The sequence below is a fragment of the Leuresthes tenuis genome, unplaced genomic scaffold (assembly GCF_036924035.1).
Source record: "Leuresthes tenuis unplaced genomic scaffold, fLeuTen1.0.hap1 SCAF_1, whole genome shotgun sequence".
In the NCBI taxonomy this organism is placed as follows: domain Eukaryota; kingdom Metazoa; phylum Chordata; class Actinopteri; order Atheriniformes; family Atherinopsidae; genus Leuresthes; species Leuresthes tenuis.
Window position 1 is genome coordinate 223,374 of NW_027325355.1, and position 23,133 is coordinate 246,506.

General features: G+C 46.4%; 48 pseudogenes; all 48 read right to left on the minus strand.

The window, feature by feature from the left end:
- Window positions 1-203: 203 nt before the first annotated feature.
- LOC140288371 (5S ribosomal RNA) lies at window positions 204-322 on the minus strand (annotated as a pseudogene).
- Window positions 323-591: 269 nt separating this feature from the next.
- Window positions 592-710, minus strand: LOC140289886 (5S ribosomal RNA; annotated as a pseudogene).
- A 269-nt stretch (window positions 711-979) lies between these two features.
- Window positions 980-1,098, minus strand: LOC140289887 (5S ribosomal RNA; annotated as a pseudogene).
- Window positions 1,099-1,335: 237 nt separating this feature from the next.
- On the minus strand, window positions 1,336-1,454 carry LOC140291655 (5S ribosomal RNA; annotated as a pseudogene).
- Window positions 1,455-1,723: 269 nt separating this feature from the next.
- LOC140296153 (5S ribosomal RNA) lies at window positions 1,724-1,841 on the minus strand (annotated as a pseudogene).
- A 1,045-nt stretch (window positions 1,842-2,886) lies between these two features.
- LOC140317663 (5S ribosomal RNA) lies at window positions 2,887-3,005 on the minus strand (annotated as a pseudogene).
- A 269-nt stretch (window positions 3,006-3,274) lies between these two features.
- On the minus strand, window positions 3,275-3,393 carry LOC140288437 (5S ribosomal RNA; annotated as a pseudogene).
- A 269-nt stretch (window positions 3,394-3,662) lies between these two features.
- On the minus strand, window positions 3,663-3,781 carry LOC140274584 (5S ribosomal RNA; annotated as a pseudogene).
- A 269-nt stretch (window positions 3,782-4,050) lies between these two features.
- Window positions 4,051-4,169, minus strand: LOC140291277 (5S ribosomal RNA; annotated as a pseudogene).
- A 647-nt stretch (window positions 4,170-4,816) lies between these two features.
- On the minus strand, window positions 4,817-4,935 carry LOC140319890 (5S ribosomal RNA; annotated as a pseudogene).
- Window positions 4,936-5,204: 269 nt separating this feature from the next.
- Window positions 5,205-5,323, minus strand: LOC140290328 (5S ribosomal RNA; annotated as a pseudogene).
- Window positions 5,324-6,746: 1,423 nt separating this feature from the next.
- Window positions 6,747-6,865, minus strand: LOC140292270 (5S ribosomal RNA; annotated as a pseudogene).
- Window positions 6,866-7,134: 269 nt separating this feature from the next.
- Window positions 7,135-7,253, minus strand: LOC140293711 (5S ribosomal RNA; annotated as a pseudogene).
- Window positions 7,254-7,522: 269 nt separating this feature from the next.
- LOC140300546 (5S ribosomal RNA) lies at window positions 7,523-7,641 on the minus strand (annotated as a pseudogene).
- Window positions 7,642-8,288: 647 nt separating this feature from the next.
- LOC140319896 (5S ribosomal RNA) lies at window positions 8,289-8,407 on the minus strand (annotated as a pseudogene).
- A 269-nt stretch (window positions 8,408-8,676) lies between these two features.
- Window positions 8,677-8,795, minus strand: LOC140274590 (5S ribosomal RNA; annotated as a pseudogene).
- A 269-nt stretch (window positions 8,796-9,064) lies between these two features.
- LOC140296840 (5S ribosomal RNA) lies at window positions 9,065-9,183 on the minus strand (annotated as a pseudogene).
- A 647-nt stretch (window positions 9,184-9,830) lies between these two features.
- Window positions 9,831-9,949, minus strand: LOC140319902 (5S ribosomal RNA; annotated as a pseudogene).
- Window positions 9,950-10,218: 269 nt separating this feature from the next.
- On the minus strand, window positions 10,219-10,337 carry LOC140290330 (5S ribosomal RNA; annotated as a pseudogene).
- Window positions 10,338-10,984: 647 nt separating this feature from the next.
- LOC140319910 (5S ribosomal RNA) lies at window positions 10,985-11,103 on the minus strand (annotated as a pseudogene).
- Window positions 11,104-11,372: 269 nt separating this feature from the next.
- LOC140289347 (5S ribosomal RNA) lies at window positions 11,373-11,491 on the minus strand (annotated as a pseudogene).
- Window positions 11,492-11,760: 269 nt separating this feature from the next.
- Window positions 11,761-11,879, minus strand: LOC140290331 (5S ribosomal RNA; annotated as a pseudogene).
- Window positions 11,880-12,526: 647 nt separating this feature from the next.
- Window positions 12,527-12,645, minus strand: LOC140319918 (5S ribosomal RNA; annotated as a pseudogene).
- Window positions 12,646-12,914: 269 nt separating this feature from the next.
- On the minus strand, window positions 12,915-13,033 carry LOC140274593 (5S ribosomal RNA; annotated as a pseudogene).
- A 269-nt stretch (window positions 13,034-13,302) lies between these two features.
- LOC140289888 (5S ribosomal RNA) lies at window positions 13,303-13,421 on the minus strand (annotated as a pseudogene).
- A 272-nt stretch (window positions 13,422-13,693) lies between these two features.
- On the minus strand, window positions 13,694-13,812 carry LOC140290250 (5S ribosomal RNA; annotated as a pseudogene).
- Window positions 13,813-14,081: 269 nt separating this feature from the next.
- LOC140292098 (5S ribosomal RNA) lies at window positions 14,082-14,200 on the minus strand (annotated as a pseudogene).
- Window positions 14,201-14,469: 269 nt separating this feature from the next.
- Window positions 14,470-14,588, minus strand: LOC140289889 (5S ribosomal RNA; annotated as a pseudogene).
- A 272-nt stretch (window positions 14,589-14,860) lies between these two features.
- LOC140319931 (5S ribosomal RNA) lies at window positions 14,861-14,979 on the minus strand (annotated as a pseudogene).
- Window positions 14,980-15,248: 269 nt separating this feature from the next.
- On the minus strand, window positions 15,249-15,367 carry LOC140294758 (5S ribosomal RNA; annotated as a pseudogene).
- Window positions 15,368-15,636: 269 nt separating this feature from the next.
- Window positions 15,637-15,755, minus strand: LOC140290332 (5S ribosomal RNA; annotated as a pseudogene).
- A 237-nt stretch (window positions 15,756-15,992) lies between these two features.
- On the minus strand, window positions 15,993-16,111 carry LOC140268265 (5S ribosomal RNA; annotated as a pseudogene).
- A 256-nt stretch (window positions 16,112-16,367) lies between these two features.
- On the minus strand, window positions 16,368-16,486 carry LOC140292099 (5S ribosomal RNA; annotated as a pseudogene).
- A 269-nt stretch (window positions 16,487-16,755) lies between these two features.
- On the minus strand, window positions 16,756-16,874 carry LOC140289890 (5S ribosomal RNA; annotated as a pseudogene).
- A 272-nt stretch (window positions 16,875-17,146) lies between these two features.
- LOC140319939 (5S ribosomal RNA) lies at window positions 17,147-17,265 on the minus strand (annotated as a pseudogene).
- A 269-nt stretch (window positions 17,266-17,534) lies between these two features.
- On the minus strand, window positions 17,535-17,653 carry LOC140294759 (5S ribosomal RNA; annotated as a pseudogene).
- A 269-nt stretch (window positions 17,654-17,922) lies between these two features.
- On the minus strand, window positions 17,923-18,041 carry LOC140290333 (5S ribosomal RNA; annotated as a pseudogene).
- Window positions 18,042-18,278: 237 nt separating this feature from the next.
- LOC140291657 (5S ribosomal RNA) lies at window positions 18,279-18,397 on the minus strand (annotated as a pseudogene).
- A 269-nt stretch (window positions 18,398-18,666) lies between these two features.
- On the minus strand, window positions 18,667-18,784 carry LOC140295722 (5S ribosomal RNA; annotated as a pseudogene).
- Window positions 18,785-19,441: 657 nt separating this feature from the next.
- On the minus strand, window positions 19,442-19,560 carry LOC140288438 (5S ribosomal RNA; annotated as a pseudogene).
- A 269-nt stretch (window positions 19,561-19,829) lies between these two features.
- On the minus strand, window positions 19,830-19,948 carry LOC140293193 (5S ribosomal RNA; annotated as a pseudogene).
- A 269-nt stretch (window positions 19,949-20,217) lies between these two features.
- On the minus strand, window positions 20,218-20,326 carry LOC140296703 (5S ribosomal RNA; annotated as a pseudogene).
- A 269-nt stretch (window positions 20,327-20,595) lies between these two features.
- On the minus strand, window positions 20,596-20,714 carry LOC140273055 (5S ribosomal RNA; annotated as a pseudogene).
- Window positions 20,715-20,983: 269 nt separating this feature from the next.
- On the minus strand, window positions 20,984-21,102 carry LOC140288374 (5S ribosomal RNA; annotated as a pseudogene).
- A 269-nt stretch (window positions 21,103-21,371) lies between these two features.
- Window positions 21,372-21,490, minus strand: LOC140293189 (5S ribosomal RNA; annotated as a pseudogene).
- A 272-nt stretch (window positions 21,491-21,762) lies between these two features.
- On the minus strand, window positions 21,763-21,881 carry LOC140319947 (5S ribosomal RNA; annotated as a pseudogene).
- A 269-nt stretch (window positions 21,882-22,150) lies between these two features.
- On the minus strand, window positions 22,151-22,269 carry LOC140293799 (5S ribosomal RNA; annotated as a pseudogene).
- Window positions 22,270-22,538: 269 nt separating this feature from the next.
- On the minus strand, window positions 22,539-22,657 carry LOC140290334 (5S ribosomal RNA; annotated as a pseudogene).
- Between the last annotated feature and the right edge of the window lie 476 nt (window positions 22,658-23,133).

The window sequence follows — 23,133 nt, forward strand, 5'->3', positions numbered from 1 at the left end:
ATAATTGCCGAAAAAGGCTGACTTGTAGTGGATTAATCTTCCTCCTTGATGTGATTATTCTCTGGAGCTGAAACTGAGACTCTCAGATCACCTCGTGTCTATCAACAAAGCAGCAGCAGCTGAAGATGACCAACTTCTTCACGTGTCACAGGGTGATCAGACGTTGCAACAAAAGACATGCAGGTGGTAGAGAGAAGAGAAAAAGCTTACAGCACCTGGTATTCCCAAGCTGACTCCAATCCAAGTACTAACCAGGTACAACCCTGCTTGGCGTCCGAGATCAGACGAGGTCGGGCTTATTCAGGGTGGTGTGGCCGTAAGCAACAATGTCTCTGACAAATGTGCATTATATAGGTACTGGAATCATACGGTTCCTCTATGCAACCAGATAATTGCCGAGAAAGGCTGATGTGTAGCGGACAAATCATCTTCTCTGATGTGATCATTCTCTGCAACTGAAACTGAGACTCTCAGATCACCTCGTGTCTATCAACAAAGCAGCAGCAGCTGAAGATGACCAACTTCTTCACGTGTCACAGGGTGATCAGACGTTGCAACAAAAGACATGCAGGTGGTAGAGAGAAGAGAAAAAGCTTACAGCACCTGGTATTCCCAAGCTGTCTCCTATCCAAGTACTAACCAGGTACAACCCTGCTTGGCGTCCGAGATCAGACGAGGTCGGGCTTATTCAGGGTGGTGTGGCCGTAAGCAACAATGTCTCTGACAAATGTGCATTATATAGGTACTGGAATCATACGGTTCCTCTATGCAACCAGATAATTGCCGAGAAAGGCTGATGTGTAGCGGACAAATCATCTTCTCTGATGTGATCATTCTCTGCAACTGAAACTGAGACTCTCAGATCACCTCGTGTCTATCAACAAAGCAGCAGCAGCTGAAGATGACCAACTTCTTCACGTGTCACAGGGTGATCAGACGTTGCAACAAAAGACATGCAGGTGGTAGAGAGAAGAGAAAAAGCTTACAGCACCTGGTATTCCCAAGCTGTCTCCTATCCAAGTACTAACCAGGTACAACCCTGCTTGGCGTCCGAGATCAGACGAGGTCGGGCTTATTCAGGGTGGTGTGGCCGTAAGCAACAATGTCTCTGACAAATGTGCATTATATAGGTACTGGAATCATACGGTTCCTCTATGGAACCAGATAATCATCTTCTCTGATGTGATCATTATCTGCAACTGAAACTGAGACTCTCAGATCACTTCGTGTCAGCCAACAAAGCAGCAGCAGCTGAAGATGACCAACTTCCTCATGTGTCACAGGGTGATCAGAAGTTGCAACAAAAGACATGCAGGTGGTAGAGAGAAGAGAAGAAGCTTACAGCACCTGGTATTCCCAAGCAGTCTCCCATCCAAGTACTAAGGAGGCCCAACCCTGCTTGGCTTCCGAGATCAGACGAGGTTGGGCTTATTCAGGGTGGTGTGGCCGTAAGCAACAATATCGGTGACAAATGTGCATTATATAGGTACTGGAATCATACACTTCCTCTGTATAACCAGATAATTGCCGAAAAAGGCTGACTTATAGTGGGTTCATCTTCCTCCTTGATGTGATTATTCTCTGGAGCTGAAACTGAGACTCTCAGATCACCTCGTGTCTATCAACAAAGCAGCAGCAGCTGAAGATGACCAGCTTCTTCACGTGTCACAGGGTGATCAGACGTTGCAACAAAAGACATGCAGGTGGTAGAGAGAAGAGAAAAAGCTTACAGCACCTGGTATTCCCAAGCAGTCTCCCATCAAATACTAAGCAGGCCTAAACCTGCTTGGCTTCCGAGATCAGACGAGGTCGGGCTTATTCAGGGTGGTGTGGCCGTAAGCGACAATGTCTGTGACAAATGTGCATTATATAGGTACTGGAATCATACGGTTCCTCTATGCAACCAAATAATTGCAGAGAAAAGCTGACTTGTAGTGGGCACATCTTCTTCTCTGATGTGATTATTCTCTCCAGCTGAAACTGAGACTCTCAGATTACCTCATGTCTGCCAACAAAGCAGCAGGAGCTGAAGATGACCAACTTCCTCATGTGTCACAGGGTGATCAGACGTTGCAACAAAAGACATGCAGGTGGTCGAGAGAAGACAAAAAGCTTACAGCACCTGGTAATCCCAAGCAGACTCCCATCTAAGTACTAACCAGGCCCAACCCTACTTGGCTTCCGAGATAAGACAAGGTGGGGCTTATTCAGGGTGGTGTGGCGGTAAGCAAATATATTTGTTACAAATGTGAATTATATAGGTACTGGAATCATACACTTCCTCTATGAAACCAGATAATTGCCGAGAAAGGCTGATGTGTAGTGGGGATATCATCTTCTCTGATGTGATCATTCTCTTCAGCTGAAACTGAGACTCTTAGATCACTTCGTGTCTGCCAACAAAGCAGCAGCAGCTGAAGATGACCAACTTCCTCATGTGTCACAGGGTGATCAGACGTTGCAACAAAACACATGCTGGTGGTAGAGAGAAGAGAAACAGCTTACAGCACCTGGTATTCCCAAGCAGTCTCCCATTGAAGTACAAACCAGACCCAACCCTGCTTGGCTTCCGAGATAAGACAAGGTGGGGCTTATTCAGGGTGGTGTGGCGGTAAGCGACAATATCTGTTACAAATGTGAATTATATAGGTACTGGAATCATACACTTGCTCTATGAAACCAGATAATTGCCGAGAAAGGCTGATGTGTAGTGGGCATATCATCTTCTCTGATGTGATCATTCTCTTCAGCTGAAACTGAGACTCTCAGATCACTTCGTGTCTGCCAACAAAGCAGCAGCTGCTGAAGATGACCAACTTCCTCATGTGTCACAGGGTGATCAGACGTTGCAACAAAAGACATGCAGGTTGTAGAGAGAAGAGAAAACGCTTACAGCACCTGGTATTCCCAAGCAGTCTCCCATTCAAGTACTAACCAGGACCAACCCTGCTTGGCTTCTGAGATCAGACGAGGTCGGGCATGTTCAGGGTGGTGTGGCCGTAAGCAGCAATGTATCTGACAAATGTGCATTATATAGGCACTGGAATCATACGGTTCCTCTATGCAACCAGATAATTGCCGAGAAAGGCTGATGTGTAGCGGGTGTATCATCTTCTCTGATGTGATCATTCTCTTCAGCTGAAACTGAGACTCTCAGATCACTTCGTGTCTGCCAACAAAGCAGCAGCTGCTGAAGATGACCAACTTCCTCATGTGTCACAGGGTGATCAGACGTTGCAACAAAAGACATGCAGGTTGTAGAGAGAAGAGAAAACGCTTACAGCACCTGGTATTCCCAAGCAGTCTCCCATTAAAGTACTAACCAGGCCCAACCCTCCTTGGCTTCCGAGATCAGACGAGGTCGGGCTTATTCAGGGTGGTGTGGCCGTAAGGAACAATTTCTGTGACAAATGTGCATTATATAGGTACTGGAATCATACACTTCCTCTATGTAACCAGATAATTGCAGAGAAAGGCTGACTTGTTATGGAAACATCTTCTTCCCTGATGTGATTATTCTCTGCAGCTGAAACTGAGACTCTCAGATCACTTCGTGTCTGCCAACAAAGCAGCAGAAAATGAAGATGACCAACTTCCTCATGTGTCACAGGGTGATCAGACGTTGCAACAAAAGACATGCAGGTGGTAGAGAGAAGAGAAAAAGCTTAAGGCACCTGGTATTCCCAAGCAGTCTCCCATTCAAGTACTAACCAGGCCCAACCCTGCTTGGCTTCCGAGATCAGACGAGGTTGGGCTTATTCAGGGTGGTGTGGCCATAAGCAACAATATTGGTGAAAAATGTGCATTATATAGGTACTGGAATCATACACTTCCTCTGTATAACCAGATAATTGCCGAAAAAGGCTGACTTGTAGTGGGTTCATCTTCCTCCTTGATGTGATTATTCTCTGCAGCTGAAACTGAGACTCTCAGATCACCTCGTGTCTATCAACAAAGCAGCAGCAGCTGAAGATGACTAACTTCTTCACGTGTCACAGGGTGATCAGACGTTGCAACAAAAGACATGCAGGTGGTAGAGAGAAGAGAAAAAGCTTACAGCGCCTGGTATTCCCAAGCTGTGTCCCATCCAAGTACTAACCAGGTACAACCCTGCTTGGCGTCCGAGATCAGATGAGGTCGGGCTTATTCAGGGTGGTGTGGCCGTAAGCAACAATGTCTCTGACAAATGTGCATTATATAGGTACTGGAATCATACGGTTCCTCTATGCAACCAGATAATTGCCGAGAAAGGCTGATGTGTAGCGGGCAAATCATCTTCTCTGATGTGATCATTCTCTGCAACTTAAACTGAGACTCTCAGATCACTTCGTGTCAGCCAACAAAGCAGCAGCAGCTGAAGATGACCAACTTCCTCATGTGTCACAGGGTGATCAGACGTTGCAACAAAAGACATGCAGGTGGTAGAGAGAAGAGAAAAAGCTTACAGCACCTGGTATTCCCAAGCAGTCTCCCATCCAAGTACTAAGGAGGCTCAACCCTGCTTGGCTTACGAGATCAGGCATGTTCAGGGTGGTGTGGCCGTAAGCAACAATGTGTCTGACAAATGTGCATTATATAAGTACAGGAATCATACGGTTCCTCTATGTAACCAGATAATTGCTGAGAAAGGCTGATCTGTAGTGGGCACATCTTCTTCCCTGACGTGATAATTTTCTCCAGCTGAACATGAGACTCTCAGATCACTTCGTGTCTGCCAACAAAGCAGCAGAAGCTGAAGATGACCATCTTCCTCATGTGTCACAGGGTGATCAGACGTTGCAACAAAAGACATGCAGGTGGTAGAGAGAAGAGAAAAAGCTTAAGGTACCTGGTATTCCCAAGCGGTCTCCCATTCAAGTACTAACCAGGCCCAACCGTGCTTGGCTTCCGAGATCAGACGAGGTCGGGCTTATTCAGGGTGGTGTGGCCGTAAGCAAAAATATCGGTGACAATTGTGCATTATATAGGTACTGGAATCATACACTTCCTCTGTATAACCAGATAATTGCCGAAAAAGGCTGACTTGTAGTGGGTTCATCTTCCTCCTTGATGTGATTATTCTCTGCAGCTGAAACTGAGACTCTCAGATCACCTCGTGTCTATCAACAAAGCAGCAGCAGCTGAAGATGACTAACTTCTTCACGTGTCACAGGGTGATCAGACGTTGCAACAAAAGACATGCAGGTGGTAGAGAGAAGAGAAAAAGCTTACAGCACCTGGTATTCCCAAGCTGTCTCCCATCCAAGTACTAACCAGGTACAACCCTGCTTGGCGTCCGAGATCAGACGAGGTCGGGCTTATTCAGGGTGGTGTGGCCGTAAGCAACAATGTCTCTGACAAATGTGCATTATATAGGTACTGGAATCATACGGTTCCTCTATGCAACCAGATAATTGCCGAGAAAGGCTGATGTGTAGCGGGCAAATCATCTTCTCTGATGTGATCATTCTCTGCAACTTAAACTGAGACTCTCAGATCACTTCGTGTCAGCCAACAAAGCAGCAGCAGCTGAAGATGACCAACTTCCTCATGTGTCACAGGGTGATCAGACGTTGCAACAAAAGACATGCAGGTGGTAGAGAGAAGAGAAAAAGCTTACAGCACCTGGTATTCCCAAGCAGTCTCCCATCCAAGTACTAAGGAGGCTCAACCCTGCTTGGCTTACGAGATCAGGCATGTTCAGGGTGGTGTGGCCGTAAGCAACAATGTGTCTGACAAATGTGCATTATATAAGTACAGGAATCATACGGTTCCTCTATGTAACCAGATAATTGCAGAGAAAGGCTGACTTGTTATGGGCACATCTTCTTCCCTGATGTGATTATTCTCTGCAGCTGAAACTGAGACTCTCAGATCACTTCGTGTCTGCCAACAAAGCAGCAGCAGCTGAAGATGACCAACTTCGTCATGTGTCACAGTGTGATCAGACGTTGCAACAAAAGACATGCAGGTGGTCGAGAGAAGACAAAAAGCTTACAGCACCTGGTAATCCCAAGCAGTCTCCCATCTAAGTACTAACCAGGCCCAACCCTACTTGGCTTCCGAGATAAGACAAGGTGGGGCTTATTCAGGGTGGTGTGGCGGTAAGCAAATATATTTGTTACAAATGTGAATTATATAGGTACTGGAATCATACACTTCCTCTATGAAACCAGATAATTGCCGAGAAAGGCTGATGTGTAGTGGGCATATCATCTTCTCTGATGTGATCATTCTCTTCAGCTGAAACTGAGACTCTTAGATCACTTCGTGTCTGCCAACAAAGCAGCAGCAGCTGAAGATGACCAACTTCCTCATGTGTCACAGGGTGATCAGACGTTGCAACAAAACACATGCAGGTGGTAGAGAGAAGAGAAACAGCTTACAGCACCTGGTATTCCCAAGCAGTCTCCCATTGAAGTACAAACCAGACCCAACCCTGCTTGGCTTCCGAGATAAGACAAGGTGGGGCTTATTCAGGGTGGTGTGGCGGTAAGCGACAATATCTGTTACAAATGTGAATTATATAGGTACTGGAATCATACACTTGCTCTATGAAACCAGATAATTGCCGAGAAAGGCTGATGTGTAGTGGGCATATCATCTTCTCTGATGTGATCATTCTCTTCAGCTGAAACTGAGACTCTCAGATCACTTCGTGTCTGCCAACAAAGCAGCAGCTGCTGAAGATGACCAACTTCCTCATGTGTCACAGGGTGATCAGACGTTGCAACAAAAGACATGCAGGTTGTAGAGAGAAGAGAAAACGCTTACAGCACCTGGTATTCCCAAGCAGTCTCCCATTAAAGTACTAACCAGGCCCAACCCTCCTTGGCTTCCAAGATCAGACGAGGTCGGGCTTATTCAGGGTGGTGTGGCCGTAAGGAACAATTTCTGTGACAAATGTGCATTATATAGGTACTGGAATCATACACTTCCTCTATGTAACCAGATAATTGCAGAGAAAGGCTGACTTGTTATGGAAACATCTTCTTCCCTGATGTGATTATTCTCTGCAGCTGAAACTGAGACTCTCAGATCACTTCGTGTCTGCCAACAAAGCAGCAGCAGCTGAAGATGACCAACTTCCTCATGTGTCACAGGGTGATCAGACGTTGCAACAAAAGACATGCAGGTTGTAGAGAGAAGAGAAAACGCTTACAGAACCTGGTATTCCCAAGCAGTCTCCCATTAAAGTACTAACCAGGCCCAACCCTCCTTGGCTTCCGAGATCAGACGAGGTCGGGCTTATTCAGGGTGGTGTGGCCGTAAGGAACAATTTCTGTGACAAATGTGCATTATATAGGTACTGGAATCATACAATTCCTCTATGTAACCAGATAATTGCAGAGAAAGGCTGACTTGTTATGGGCACATCTTCTTCCCTGATGTGATTATTCTCTGCAGCTGAAACTGAGACTCTCAGATCACTTCGTGTCTGCCAACAAAGCAGCAGCAGCTGAAGATGACCAACTTCCTCATGTGTCACAGGGTGATCAGACGTTGCAACAAAAGACATGCAGGTGGTCGAGAGAAGACAAAAAGCTTACAGCTCCTGGTATTCCCAAGCGGTCTCCCATTTAAGTACTAACCAGGCCCAACCCTCCTTGGCTTCCGAGATCAGACGAGGTCGGGCATGTTCAGGGTGGTGTGGCCGTAAGCAACAATGTCTCTGACAAATGTGCATTATATAGGTACAGGAATCATACGGTTCCTCTATGCAACCAGATAATTGCCGAGAAAGGCTGATGTGTAGCGGGCAAATCATCTTCTCTGATGTGATCATTCTCTGCAACTTAAACTGAGACTCTCAGATCACTTCGTGTCAGCCAACAAAGCAGCAGCAGCTGAAGATGACCAACTTCCTCATGTGTCACAGGGTGATCAGACGTTGCAACAAAAGACATGCAGGTGGTAGAGAGAAGAGAAAAAGCTTACAGCACCTGGTATTCCCAAGCAGTCTCCCATCCAAGTACTAAGGAGGCTCAACCCTGCTTGGCTTACGAGATCAGGCATGTTCAGGGTGGTGTGGCCGTAAGCAACAATGTGTCTGACAAATGTGCATTATATAAGTACAGGAATCATACGGTTCCTCTATGTAACCAGATAATTGCTGAGAAAGGCTGATCTGTAGTGGGCACATCTTCTTCCCTGACGTGATAATTTTCTCCAGCTGAACATGAGACTCTCAGATCACTTCGTGTCTGCCAACAAAGCAGCAGAAGCTGAAGATGACCAACTTCCTCATGTGTCACAGGGTGATCAGACGTTGCAACAAAAGACATGCAGGTGGTAGAGAGAAGAGAAAAAGCTTAAGGTACCTGGTATTCCCAAGCGGTCTCCCATTCAAGTACTAACCAGGCCCAACCGTGCTTGGCTTCCGAGATCAGACGAGGTCGGGCTTATTCAGGGTGGTGTGGCCGTAAGCAAAAATATCGGTGACAATTGTGCATTATATAGGTACTGGAATCATACACTTCCTCTGTGTAACCAGATAATTGCCGAAAAAGGCTGACTTGTAGTGGGTTCATCTTCCTCCTTGATGTGATTATTCTCTTCAGCTGAAACTGAGACTCTCAGATCACTTCGTGTCTGCCAACAAAGCAGCAGAAAATGAAGATGACCAACTTCCTCATGTGTCACAGGGTGATCAGACGTTGCAACAAAAGACATGCAGGTGGTAGAGAGAAGAGAAAAAGCTTAAGGCACCTGGTATTCCCAAGCAGTCTCCCATTCAAGTACTAACCAGGCCCAACCCTGCTTGGCTTCCGAGATCAGACGAGGTTGGGCTTATTCAGGGTGGTGTGGCCATAAGCAACAATTTTGGTGACAAATGTGCATTATATAGGTACTGGAATCATACACTTCCTCTGTATAACCAGATAATTGCCGAAAAAGGCTGACTTGTAGTGGGTTCATCTTCCTCCTTGATGTGATTATTCTCTGCAGCTGAAACTGAGACTCTCAGATCACCTCGTGTCTATCAACAAAGCAGCAGCAGCTGAAGATGACTAACTTCTTCACGTGTCACAGGGTGATCAGACGTTGCAACAAAAGACATGCAGGTGGTAGAGAGAAGAGAAAAAGATTACAGCGCCTGGTATTCCCAAGCTGTGTCCCATCCAAGTACTAACCAGGTACAACCCTGCTTGGCGTCCAAAATCAGATGAGGTCGGGCTTATTCAGGGTGGTGTGGCCGTAAGCAACAATGTCTCTGACAAATGTGCATTATATAGGTACTGGAATCATACGGTTCCTCTATGCAACCAGATAATTGCCGAGAAAGGCTGATGTGTAGCGGGCAAATCATCTTCTCTGATGTGATCATTCTCTGCAACTTAAACTGAGACTCTCAGATCACTTCGTGTCAGCCAACAAAGCAGCAGCAGCTGAAGATGACCAACTTCCTCATGTGTCACAGGGTGATCAGACGTTGCAACAAAAGACATGCAGGTGGTAGAGAGAAGAGAAAAAGCTTACAGCACCTGGTATTCCCAAGCAGTCTCCCATCCAAGTACTAAGGAGGCTCAACCCTGCTTGGCTTACGAGATCAGGCATGTTCAGGGTGGTGTGGCCGTAAGCAACAATGTGTCTGACAAATGTGCATTATATAAGTACAGGAATCATACGGTTCCTCTATGTAACCAGATAATTGCTGAGAAAGGCTGATCTGTAGTGGGCACATCTTCTTCCCTGACGTGATAATTTTCTCCAGCTGAACATGAGACTCTCAGATCACTTCGTGTCTGCCAACAAAGCAGCAGAAGCTGAAGATGACCATCTTCCTCATGTGTCACAGGGTGATCAGACGTTGCAACAAAAGACATGCAGGTGGTAGAGAGAAGAGAAAAAGCTTAAGGTACCTGGTATTCCCAAGCGGTCTCCCATTCAAGTACTAACCAGGCCCAACCGTGCTTGGCTTCCGAGATCAGACGAGGTCGGGCTTATTCAGGGTGGTGTGGCCGTAAGCAAAAATATTGGTGACAATTGTGCATTATATAGGTACTGGAATCATACACTTCCTCTGTATAACCAGATAATTGCCGAAAAAGGCTGACTTGTAGTGGGTTCATCTTCCTCCTTGATGTGATTATTCTCTGCAGCTGAAACTGAGACTCTCAGATCACCTCGTGTCTATCAACAAAGCAGCAGCAGCTGAAGATGACTAACTTCTTCACGTGTCACAGGGTGATCAGACGTTGCAACAAAAGACATGCAGGTGGTAGAGAGAAGAGAAAAAGCTTACAGCACCTGGTATTCCCAAGCTGTCTCCCATCCAAGTACTAACCAGGTACAACCCTGCTTGGCGTCCGAGATCAGACGAGGTCGGGCTTATTCAGGGTGGTGTGGCCGTAAGCAACAATGTCTCTGACAAATGTGCATTATATAGGTACTGGAATCATACGGTTCCTCTATGCAACCAGATAATTGCCGAGAAAGGCTGATGTGTAGCGGGCAAATCATCTTCTCTGATGTGATCATTCTCTGCAACTTAAACTGAGACTCTCAGATCACTTCGTGTCAGCCAACAAAGCAGCAGCAGCTGAAGATGACCAACTTCCTCATGTGTCACAGGGTGATCAGACGTTGCAACAAAAGACATGCAGGTGGTAGAGAGAAGAGAAAAAGCTTACAGCACCTGGTATTCCCAAGCAGTCTCCCATCCAAGTACTAAGGAGGCTCAACCCTGCTTGGCTTACGAGATCAGGCATGTTCAGGGTGGTGTGGCCGTAAGCAACAATGTGTCTGACAAATGTGCATTATATAAGTACAGGAATCATACGGTTCCTCTATGTAACCAGATAATTGCTGAGAAAGGCTGATCTGTAGTGGGCACATCTTCTTCCCTGACGTGATAATTTTCTCCAGCTGAACATGAGACTCTCAGATCACTTCGTGTCTGCCAACAAAGCAGCAGAAGCTGAAGATGACCAACTTCCTCATGTGTCACAGGGTGATCAGACGTTGCAACAAAAGACATGCAGGTGGTAGAGAGAAGAGAAAAAGCTTAAGGTACCTGGTATTCCCAAGCGGTCTCCCATTCAAGTACTAACCAGGCCCAACCGTGCTTGGCTTCCGAGATCAGACGAGGTCGGGCTTATTCAGGGTGGTGTGGCCGTAAGCAAAAATATCGGTGACAATTGTGCATTATATAGGTACTGGAATCATACACTTCCTCTGTGTAACCAGATAATTGCCGAAAAAGGCTGACTTGTAGTGGGTTCATCTTCCTCCTTGATGTGATTATTCTCTTCAGCTGAAACTGAGACTCTCAGATCACTTCGTGTCTGCCAACAAAGCAGCAGAAAATGAAGATGACCAACTTCCTCATGTGTCACAGGGTGATCAGACGTTGCAACAAAAGACATGCAGGTGGTAGAGAGAAGAGAAAAAGCTTAAGGCACCTGGTATTCCCAAGCAGTCTCCCATTCAAGTACTAACCAGGCCCAACCCTGCTTGGCTTCCGAGATCAGACGAGGCTGGGCTTATTCAGGGTGGTGTGGCCATAAGCAACAATTTTGGTGACAAATGTGCATTATATAGGTACTGGAATCATACACTTCCTCTGTATAACCAGATAATTGCCGAAAAAGGCTGACTTGTAGTGGGTTCATCTTCCTGCTTGATGTGATTATTCTCTGCAGCTGAAACTGAGACTCTCAGATCACCTCGTGTCTATCAACAAAGCAGCAGCAGCTGAAGATGACTAACTTCTTCACGTGTCACAGGGTGATCAGACGTTGCAACAAAAGACATGCAGGTGGTAGAGAGAAGAGAAAAAGCTTACAGCACCTGGTATTCCCAAGCTGTCTCCCATCCAAGTACTAACCAGGTACAACCCTGCTTGGCGTCCGAGATCAGACGAGGTCGGGCTTATTCAGGGTGGTGTGGCCGTAAGCAACAATGTCTCTGACAAATGTGCATTATATAGGTACTGGAATCATACGGTTCCTCTATGCAACCAGATAATTGCCGAGAAAGGCTGATGTGTAGCGGGCAAATCATCTTCTCTGATGTGATCATTCTCTGCAACTTAAACTGAGACTCTCAGATCACTTCGTGTCAGCCAACAAAGCAGCAGCAGCTGAAGATGACCAACTTCCTCATGTGTCACAGGGTGATCAGACGTTGCAACAAAAGACATGCAGGTGGTAGAGAGAAGAGAAAAAGCTTACAGCACCTGGTATTCCCAAGCAGTCTCCCATCCAAGTACTAAGGAGGCTCAACCCTGCTTGGCTTACGAGATCAGGCATGTTCAGGGTGGTGTGGCCGTAAGCAACAATGTGTCTGACAAATGTGCATTATATAAGTACAGGAATCATACGGTTCCTCTATGTAACCAGATAATTGCTGAGAAAGGCTGATCTGTAGTGGGCACATCTTCTTCCCTGACGTGATAATTTTCTCCAGCTGAACATGAGACTCTCAGATCACTTCGTGTCTGCCAACAAAGCAGCAGAAGCTGAAGATGACCAACTTCCTCATGTGTCACAGGGTGATCAGACGTTGCAACAAAAGACATGCAGGTGGTAGAGAGAAGAGAAAAAGCTTAAGGTACCTGGTATTCCCAAGCGGTCTCCCATTCAAGTACTAACCAGGCCCAACCGTGCTTGGCTTCCGAGATCAGACGAGGTCGGGCTTATTCAGGGTGGTGTGGCCGTAAGCAAAAATATCGGTGACAATTGTGCATTATATAGGTACTGGAATCATACACTTCCTCTGTGTAACCAGATAATTGCCGAAAAAGGCTGACTTGTAGTGGGTTCATCTTCCTCCTTGATGTGATTATTCTCTTCAGCTGAAACTGAGACTCTCAGATCACTTCGTGTCTGCCAACAAAGCAGCAGAAAATGAAGATGACCAACTTCCTCATGTGTCACAGGGTGATCAGACGTTGCAACAAAAGACATGCAGGTGGTAGAGAGAAGAGAAAAAGCTTAAGGCACCTGGTATTCCCAAGCAGTCTCCCATTCAAGTACTAACCAGGCCCAACCCTGCTTGGCTTCCGAGATCAGACGAGGTTGGGCTTATTCAGGGTGGTGTGGCCATAAGCAACAATTTTGGTGACAAATGTGCATTATATAGGTACTGGAATCATACACTTCCTCTGTATAACCAGATAATTGCCGAAAAAGGCTGACTTGTAGTGGGTTCATCTTCCTCCTTGATGTGATTATTCTCTGCAGCTGAAACTGAGACTCTCAGATCACCTCGTGTCTATCAACAAAGCAGCAGCAGCTGAAGATGACTAACTTCTTCACGTGTCACAGGGTGATCAGACGTTGCAACAAAAGACATGCAGGTGGTAGAGAGAAGAGAGAAAGCTTACAGCACCTGGTATTCCCAAGCTGTCTCCTATCCAAGTACTAACCAGGTACAACCCTGCTTGGCGTCCGAGATCAGACGAGGTCGGGCTTATTCAGGGTGGTGTGGCCGTAAGCAACAATGTCTCTGACAAATGTGCATTATATAGGTACTGGAATCATACGGTTCCTCTATGCAACCAGATAATTGCAGAGAAAGGCTGATGTGTAGCGGGCAAATCATCTTCTTCCCTGACGTGATAATTTTCTCCAGCTGAACATGAGACTCTCAGATCACTTCGTGTCTGCCAACAAAGCAGCAGAAGCTGAAGATGACCAACTTCCTCATGTGTCACAGGGTGATCAGACGTTGCAACAAAAGACATGCAGGTGGTAGAGAGAAGAGAAAAAGCTTAAGGTACCTGGTATTCCCAAGCGGTCTCCCATTCAAGTACTAACCAGGCCCAACCGTGCTTGGCTTCTGAGATCAGACGAGGTCGGGCTTATTCAGGGTGGTGTGGCCGTAAGCAACAATATCGGTGACAAATGTGCATTATATAGGTACTGGAATCATACACTTCCTCTGTATAACCAGATAATTGCCGTAAAAGGCTGACTTGTAGTGGATTCATCTTCCTCCTTGATGTGATTATTCTCTGGAGCTGAAACTGAGACTCTCAGATCACCTTGTGTCTATCAACAAAGCAGCAGCAGCTGAAGATGACCAACTTCTTCACGTGTCACAGGGTGATCAGACGTTGCAACAAAAGACATGCAGGTGGTAGAGAGAAGAGAAAAAGCTTACAGCACCTGGTATTCCCAAGCTGACTCCTATCCAAGTACTAACCAGGTACAACCCTGCTTGGCGTCCGAGATCAGACGAGGTCGGGCTTATTCAGGGTGGTGTGGCCGTAAGCAACAATGTCTCTGACAAATGTGCATTATATAGGTACTGGAATCATACGGTTCCTCTATGCAACCAGATAATTGCCGAGAAAGGCTGATGTGTAGCGGACAAATCATCTTCTCTGATGTGATCATTCTCTGCAACTGAAACTGAGACTCTCAGATCACCTCGTGTCTATCAACAAAGCAGCAGCAGCTGAAGATGACCAACTTCTTCACGTGTCACAGGGTGATCAGACGTTGCAACAAAAGACATGCAGGTGGTAGAGAGAAGAGAAAAAGCTTACAGCACCTGGTATTCCCAAGCTGTCTCCTATCCAAGTACTAACCAGGTACAACCCTGCTTGGCGTCCGAGATCAGACGAGGTCGGGCTTATTCAGGGTGGTGTGGCCGTAAGCAACAATGTCTCTGACAAATGTGCATTATATAGGTACTGGAATCATACGGTTCCTCTATGCAACCAGATAATTGCCGAGAAAGGCTGATGTGTAGCGGGCAAATCATCTTCTTCCCTGACGTGATAATTTTCTCCAGCTGAACATGAGACTCTCAGATCACTTCGTGTCTGCCAACAAAGAAGCAGAAGCTGAAGATGACCAACTTCCTCATGTGTCACAGGGTGATCAGACGTTGCAACAAAAGACATGCAGGTGGTAGAGAGAAGAGAAAAAGCTTAAGGTACCTGGTATTCCCAAGCGGTCTCCCATTCAAGTACTAACCAGGCCCAACCGTGCTTGGCTTCCGAGATCAGACGAGGTCGGGCTTATTCAGGGTGGTGTGGCCGTAAGCAACAATATCGGTGACAAATGTGCATTATATAGGTACTGGAATCATACACTTCCTCTGTATAACCAGATAATTGCCGAAAAAGGCTGACTTGTAGTGGGTTCATCTTCCTCCTTGATGTGATTATTCTCTGGAGCTGAAACTGAGACTCTCAGATCACCTCGTGTCTATCAACAAAGCAGCAGCAGCTGAAGATGACCAACTTCTTCACGTGTCACAGGGTGATCAGACGTTGCAACAAAAGACATGCAGGTGGTAGAGAGAAGAGAAAAAGCTTACAGCACCTGGTATTCCCAAGCTGTCTCCCATCCAAGTACTAACCAGGTACAACCCTGCTTGGCGTCCGAGATTAGACGAGGTCGGGCTTATTCAGGGTGGTGTGGCCGTAAGCAACAATGTCTCTGACAAATGTGCATTATATAGGTACTGGAATCATACGGTTCCTCTATGCAACCAGATAATTGCCGAGAAAGGCTGATGTGTAGCGGGCAAATCATCTTCTCTGATGTGATCATTATCTGCAACTGAAACTGAGACTCTCAGATCACTTCGTGTCAGCCAACAAAGCAGCAGCAGCTGAAGATGACCAACTTCTTCACGTGTCACAGGGTGATCAGACGTTGCAACAAAAGACATGCAGGTGGTAGAGAGAAGAGAAAAAGCTTACAGCACCTGGTATTCCCAAGCTGTCTCCCATCCAAGTACTAACCAGGTACAACCCTGCTTGGCGTCCGAGATCAGACGAGGTCGGGCTTATTCAGGGTGGTGTGGCCGTAAGCAAAAATGTCTCTGACAAATGTGCATTATATAGGTACTGGAATCATACGGTTCCTCTATGCAACCAGATAATCATCTTCTCTGATGTGATCATTATCTGCAACTGAAACTGAGACTCTCAGATCACTTCGTGTCAGCCAACAAAGCAGCAGCAGCTGAAGATGACCAACTTCCTCATGTGTCACAGGGTGATCAGAAGTTGCAACAAAAGACATGCAGGTGGTAGAGAGAAAAGAAGAAGCTTACAGCACCTGGTATTCCCAAGCAGTCTCCCATTCAAGTACTAACCAGGCCCAACCGTGCTTGGCTTCTGAGATCAGACGAGGTCGGGCTTATTCAGGGTGGTGTGGCCGTAAGCAACAATATCGGTGACAAATGTGCTGGAATCATACACTTCCTCTGTATAACCAGATAATTGCCGTAAAAGGCTGACTTGTAGTGGATTCATCTTCCTCCTTGATGTGATTATTCTCTGGAGCTGAAACTGAGACTCTCAGATCACCTTGTGTCTATCAACAAAGCAGCAGCAGCTGCAGATGACCAACTTCTTCACGTGTCACAGGGTGATCAGACGTTGCAACAAAAGACATGCAGGTGGTAGAGAGAAGAGAAAAAGCTTACAGCACCTGGTATTCCCAAGCTGACTCCTATCCAAGTACTAACCAGGTACAACCCTGCTTGGCGTCCGAGATCAGACGAGGTCGGGCTTATTCAGGGTGGTGTGGCCGTAAGCAACAATGTCTCTGACAAATGTGCATTATATAGGTACTGGAATCATACGGTTCCTCTATGCAACCAGATAATTGCAGAGAAAGGCTGATGTGTAGCGGACAAATCATCTTCTCTGATGTGATCATTCTCTGCAACTGAAACTGAGACTCTCAGATCACCTCGTGTCTATCAACAAAGCAGCAGCAGCTGAAGATGACCAACTTCTTCACGTGTCACAGGGTGATCAGACGTTGCAACAAAAGACATGCAGGTGGTAGAGAGAAGAGAAAAAGCTTACAGCACCTGGTATTCCCAAGCTGTCTCCTATCCAAGTACTAACCAGGTACAACCCTGCTTGGCGTCCGAGATCAGACGAGGTCGGGCTTATTCAGGGTGGTGTGGCCGTAAGCAACAATGTCTCTGACAAATGTGCATTATATAGGTACTGGAATCATACGGTTCCTCTATGCAACCAGATAATTGCCGAGAAAGGCTGATGTGTAGCGGGCAAATCATCTTCTTCCCTGACGTGATAATTTTCTCCAGCTGAACATGAGACTCTCAGATCACTTCGTGTCTGCCAACAAAGAAGCAGAAGCTGAAGATGACCAACTTCCTCATGTGTCACAGGGTGATCAGACGTTGCAACAAAAGACATGCAGGTGGTAGAGAGAAGAGAAAAAGCTTAAGGTACCTGGTATTCCCAAGCGGTCTCCCATTCAAGTACTAACCAGGCCCAACCGTGCTTGGCTTCCGAGATCAGACGAGGTCGGGCTTATTCAGGGTGGTGTGGCCGTAAGCAACAATATCGGTGACAAATGTGCATTATATAGGTACTGGAATCATACACTTCCTCTGTATAACCAGATAATTGCCGAAAAAGGCTGACTTGTAGTGGGTTCATCTTCCTCCTTGATGTGATTATTCTCTGGAGCTGAAACTGAGACTCTCAGATCACCTCGTGTCTATCAACAAAGCAGCAGCAGCTGAAGATGACCAACTTCTTCACGTGTCACAGGGTGATCAGACGTTGCAACAAAAGACATGCAGGTGGTAGAGAGAAGAGAAAAAGCTTACAGCACCTGGTATTCCCAAGCTGTCTCCCATCCAAGTACTAACCAGGTACAACCCTGCTTGGCGTCCGAGATTAGACGAGGTCGGGCTTATTCAGGGTGGTGTGGCCGTAAGCAACAATGTCTCTGACAAATGTGCATTATATAGGTACTGGAATCATACGGTTCCTCTATGCAACCAGATAATTGCCGAGAAAGGCTGATGTGTAGCGGGCAAATCATCTTCTCTGATGTGATCATTATCTGCAACTGAAACTGAGACTCTCAGATCACTTCGTGTCAGCCAACAAAGCAGCAGCAGCTGAAGATGACCAACTTCTTCACGTGTCACAGGGTGATCAGACGTTGCAACAAAAGACATGCAGGTGGTAGAGAGAAGAGAAAAAGCTTACAGCACCTGGTATTCCCAAGCTGTCTCCCATCCAAGTACTAACCAGGTACAACCCTGCTTGGCGTCCGAGATCAGACGAGGTCGGGCTTATTCAGGGTGGTGTGGCCGTAAGCAAAAATGTCTCTGACAAATGTGCATTATATAGGTACTGGAATCATACGGTTCCTCTATGCAACCAGATAATCATCTTCTCTGATGTGATCATTATCTGCAACTGAAACTGAGACTCTCAGATCACTTCGTGTCAGCCAACAAAGCAGCAGCAGCTGAAGATGACCAACTTCCTCATGTGTCACAGGGTGATCAGAAGTTGCAACAAAAGACATGCAGGTGGTAGAGAGAAGAGAAGAAGCTTACAGCACCTGGTATTCCCAAGCAGTCTCCCATCCAAGTACTAAGGAGGCCCAACCCTGCTTGGCTTCCGAGATCAGACGAGGTTGGGCTTATTCAGGGTGGTGTGGCCGTAAGCAACAATATCGGTGACAAATGTGCATTATATAGGTACTGGAATCATACACTTCCTCTGTATAACCAGATAATTGCCGAAAAAGGCTGACTTATAGTGGGTTCATCTTCCTCCTTGATGTGATTATTCTCTGGAGCTGAAACTGAGACTCTCAGATCACCTCGTGTCTATCAACAAAGCAGCAGCAGCTGAAGATGACCAGCTTCTTCACGTGTCACAGGGTGATCAGAGGTTGCAACAAAAGACATGCAGGTGGTAGAGAGAAGAGAAAAAGCTTACAGCACCTGGTATTCCCAAGCAGTCTCCCATCAAGTACTAAGCAGGCCTAAACCTGCTTGGCTTCCGAGATCAGATGAGGTCGGGCTTATTCAGGGTGGTTTGGCCGTAATCGACAATGTCTGTGACAAATGTGCATTATATAGGTACTGGAATCATACGGTTCCTCTATGCAACCAAATAATTGCCGAGAAAAGCTGACTTGTAGTGGGCACATCTTCTTCTCTGATGTGATTATTCTCTCCAGCTGAAACTGAGACTCTCAGATTACCTCATGTCTGCCAACAAAGCAGCAGCAGCTGAAGATGACCAACTTCCTCATGTGTCACAGGGTGATCAGACGTTGCAACAAAACACATGCAGGTGGTAGAGAGAAGAGAAACAGCTTACAGCACCTGGTATTCCCAAGCAGTCTCCCATTGAAGTACAAACCAGACCCAACCCTACTTGGCTTCCGAGATAAGACAAGGTGGGGCTTATTCAGGGTGGTGTGGCGGTAAGCGACAATATCTGTTACAAATGTGAATTATATAGGTACTGGAATCATACACTTGCTCTATGAAACCAGATAATTGCCGAGAAAGGCTGATGTGTAGTGGGCATATCATCTTCTCTGATGTGATCATTCTCTTCAGCTGAAACTGAGACTCTCAGATCACTTCGTGTCTGCCAACAAAGCAGCAGCTGCTGAAGATGACCAACTTCCTCATGTGTCACAGGGTGATCAGACGTTGCAACAAAAGACATGCAGGTTGTAGAGAGAAGAGAAAACGCTTACAGCACCTGGTATTCCCAAGCAGTCTCCCATTAAAGTACTAACCAGGCCCAACCCTCCTTGGCTTCCGAGATCAGACGAGGTCGGGCTTATTCAGGGTGGTGTGGCCGTAAGGAACAATTTCTGTGACAAATGTGCATTATATAGGTACTGGAATCATACACTTCCTCTATGTAACCAGATAATTGCAGAGAAAGGCTGACTTGTTATGGAAACATCTTCTTCCCTGATGTGATTATTCTCTGCAGCTGAAACTGAGACTCTCAGATCACTTCGTGTCTGCCAACAAAGCAGCAGCAGCTGAAGACGACCAACTTCCTCATGTGTCACAGGGTGATCAGACGTTGCAACAAAAGACATGCAGGTTGTAGAGAGAAGAGAAAACTCTTACAGAACCTGGTATTCCCAAGCAGTCTCCCATTAAAGTACTAACCAGGCCCAACCCTCCTTGGCTTCCGAGATCAGACGAGGTCGGGCTTATTCAGGGTGGTGTGGCCGTAAGGAACAATTTCTGTGACAAATGTGCATTATATAGGTACTGGAATCATACAATTCCTCTATGTAACCAGATAATTGCAGAGAAAGGCTGACTTGTTATGGGCACATCTTCTTCCCTGATGTGATTATTCTCTGCAGCTGAAACTGAGACTCTCAGATCACTTCGTGTCTGCCAACAAAGCAACAGCAGCTGAAGATGACCAACTTCGTCATGTGTCACAGGGTGATCAGACGTTGCAACAAAAGACATGCAGGTGGTCGAGAGAAGACAAAAAGCTTACAGCTCCTGGTATTCCCAAGCGGTCTCCCATTTAAGTACTAACCAGGCCCAACCCTCCTTGGCTTCCGAGATCAGACATGTTCAGGGTGGTGTGGCCGTAAGCAACAATGTGTCTGACAAATGTGCATTATATAAGTACAGGAATCATACGGTTCCTCTATGTAACCAGATAATTGCTGAGAAAGGCTGATCTGTAGTGGGCACATCTTCTTCCCTGAAGTGATTGTTCTCTTTAGCTGAAACTGAGACTCTCAGATCACTTCGTGTCTTCCAACAAAGCAGCAGCAGCTGAAGATGGCCAACTTCCTCATGTGTCACAGGGTGATCAGACGTTGCAACAAAAGACATGCAGGTGGTAGAGAGAAGAGAAAAAGCTTAAGGCACCTGGTATTCCCAAGCGGTATCCCATTCAAGTACTAACCAGGCCCAACCCTGCTTGGCTTCCGAGATCAGACGAGGTTGGGCTTATTCAGGGTGGTGTGGCCGTAAGCAACAATATCGGTGACAAATGTGCATTATATAGGTACTGGAATCATACACTTCCTCTGTATAACCAGATAATTGCCGAAAAAGGCTGACTTGTAGTGGATTCATCTTCCTCCTTGATGTGATTATTCTCTGGAGCTGAAACTGAGACTCTCAGATCACCTCGTGTCTATCAACAAAGCAGCAGCAGCTGAAGATGACCAACTTCTTCACGTGTCACAGGGTGATCAGACGTTGCAACAAAAGACATGCAGGTGGTAGAGAGAAGAGAAAAAGCTTACAGCACCTGGTATTCCCAAGCTGACTCCAATCCAAGTACTAACCAGGTACAACCCTGCTTGGCGTCCGAGATCAGACGAGGTCGGGCTTATTCAGGGTGGTGTGGCCGTAAGCAACAATGTCTCTGACAAATGTGCATTATATAGGTACTGGAATCATACGGTTCCTCTATGCAACCAGATAATTGCCGAGAAAGGCTGATGTGTAGCGGACAAATCATCTTCTCTGATGTGATCATTCTCTGCAACTGAAACTGAGACTCTCAGATCACCTCGTGTCTATCAACAAAGCAGCAGCAGCTGAAGATGACCAACTTCTTCACGTGTCACAGGGTGATCAGACGTTGCAACAAAAGACATGCAGGTGGTAGAGAGAAGAGAAAAAGCTTACAGCACCTGGTATTCCCAAGCTGTCTCCTATCCAAATACTAACCAGGTACAACCCTGCTTGGCGTCCGAGATCAGACGAGGTCGGGCTTATTCAGGGTGGTGTGGCCGTAAGCAACAATGTCTCTGACAAATGTGCATTATATAGGTACTGGAATCATACGGTTCCTCTCTGCAACCAGATAATTGCCGAGAAAGGCTGATGTGTAGCGGGCAAATCATCTTCTTCCCTGACGTGATAATTTTCTCCAGCTGAACATGAGACTCTCAGATCACTTCGTGTCTGCCAACAAAGCAGCAGAAGCTGAAGATGACAAACTTCCTCATGTGTCACAGGGTGATCAGACGTTGCAACAAAAGACATGCAGGTGGTAGAGAGAAGAGAAAAAGCTTAAGGTACCTGGTATTCCCAAGCGGTCTCCCATTCAAGTACTAACCAGGCCCAACCGTGCTTGGCTTCCGAGATCAGACGAGGTCGGGCTTATTCAGGGTGGTGTGGCCGTAAGCAACAATATCGGTGACAAATGTGCATTATATAGGTACTGGAATCATACACTTCCTCTGTATAACCAGATAATTGCCGAAAAAGGCTGACTTGTAGTGGGTTCATCTTCCTCCTTGATGTGATTATTCTCTGGAGCTGAAACTGAGACTCTCAGATCACCTCGTGTCTATCAACAAAGCAGCAGCAGCTGAAGATGACTAACTTCTTCACGTGTCACAGGGTGATCAGACGTTGCAACAAAAGACATGCAGGTGGTAGAGAGAAGAGAAAAAGCGTACAGCACCTGGTATTCCCAAGCTGTCTCCCATCCAAGTACTAACCAGGTACAACCCTGCTTGGCGTCCGAGATCAGACGAGGTCGGGCTTATTCAGGGTGGTGTGGCCGTAAGCAACAATGTCTCTGACAAATGTGCATTATATAGGTACTGGAATCATACGGTTCCTCTATGCAACCAGATAATTGCCGAGAAAGGCTGATGTGTAGCGGGGAAATCATCTTCTCTGATGTGATCATTATCTGCAACTGAAACTGAGACTCTCAGATCACTTCGTGTCAGCCAACAAAGCAGCAGCAGCTGAAGATGACCAACTTCTTCACGTGTCACAGGGTGATCAGACGTTGCAACAAAAGACATGCAGGTGGTAGAGAGAAGAGAAAAAGCTTACAGCACCTGGTATTCCCAAGCTGTCTCCCATCCAAGTACTAACCAGGTACAACCCTGCTTGGCGTCCGAGATCAGACGAGGTCGGGCTTATTCAGGGTGGTGTGGCCGTAAGCAACAATGTCTCTGACAAATGTGCATTATATAGGTACTGGAATCATACGGTTCCTCTATGGAACCAGATAATCATCTTCTCTGATGTGATCATTATCTGCAACTGAAACTGAGACTCTCAGATCACTTCGTGTCAGCCAACAAAGCAGCAGCAGCTGAAGATGACCAACTTCCTCATGTGTCACAGGGTGATCAGACGTTGCAACAAAAGACATGCAGGTGGTAGAGAGAAGAGAAGAAGCTTACAGCACCTGGTATTCCCAAGCAGTCTCCCATCCAAGTACTAAGGAGGTTCAACCCTGCTTGGCTTCCGAGATCAGACATGTTCAGGGTGGTGTGGCCGTAAGCAACAATGTGTCTGACAAATGTGCATTATATAAGTACAGGAATCATACGGTTCCTCTATGTAACCAGATAATTGCTGAGAAAGGCTGATCTGTAGTGGGCACATCTTCTTCCCTGAAGTGATTATTCTCTT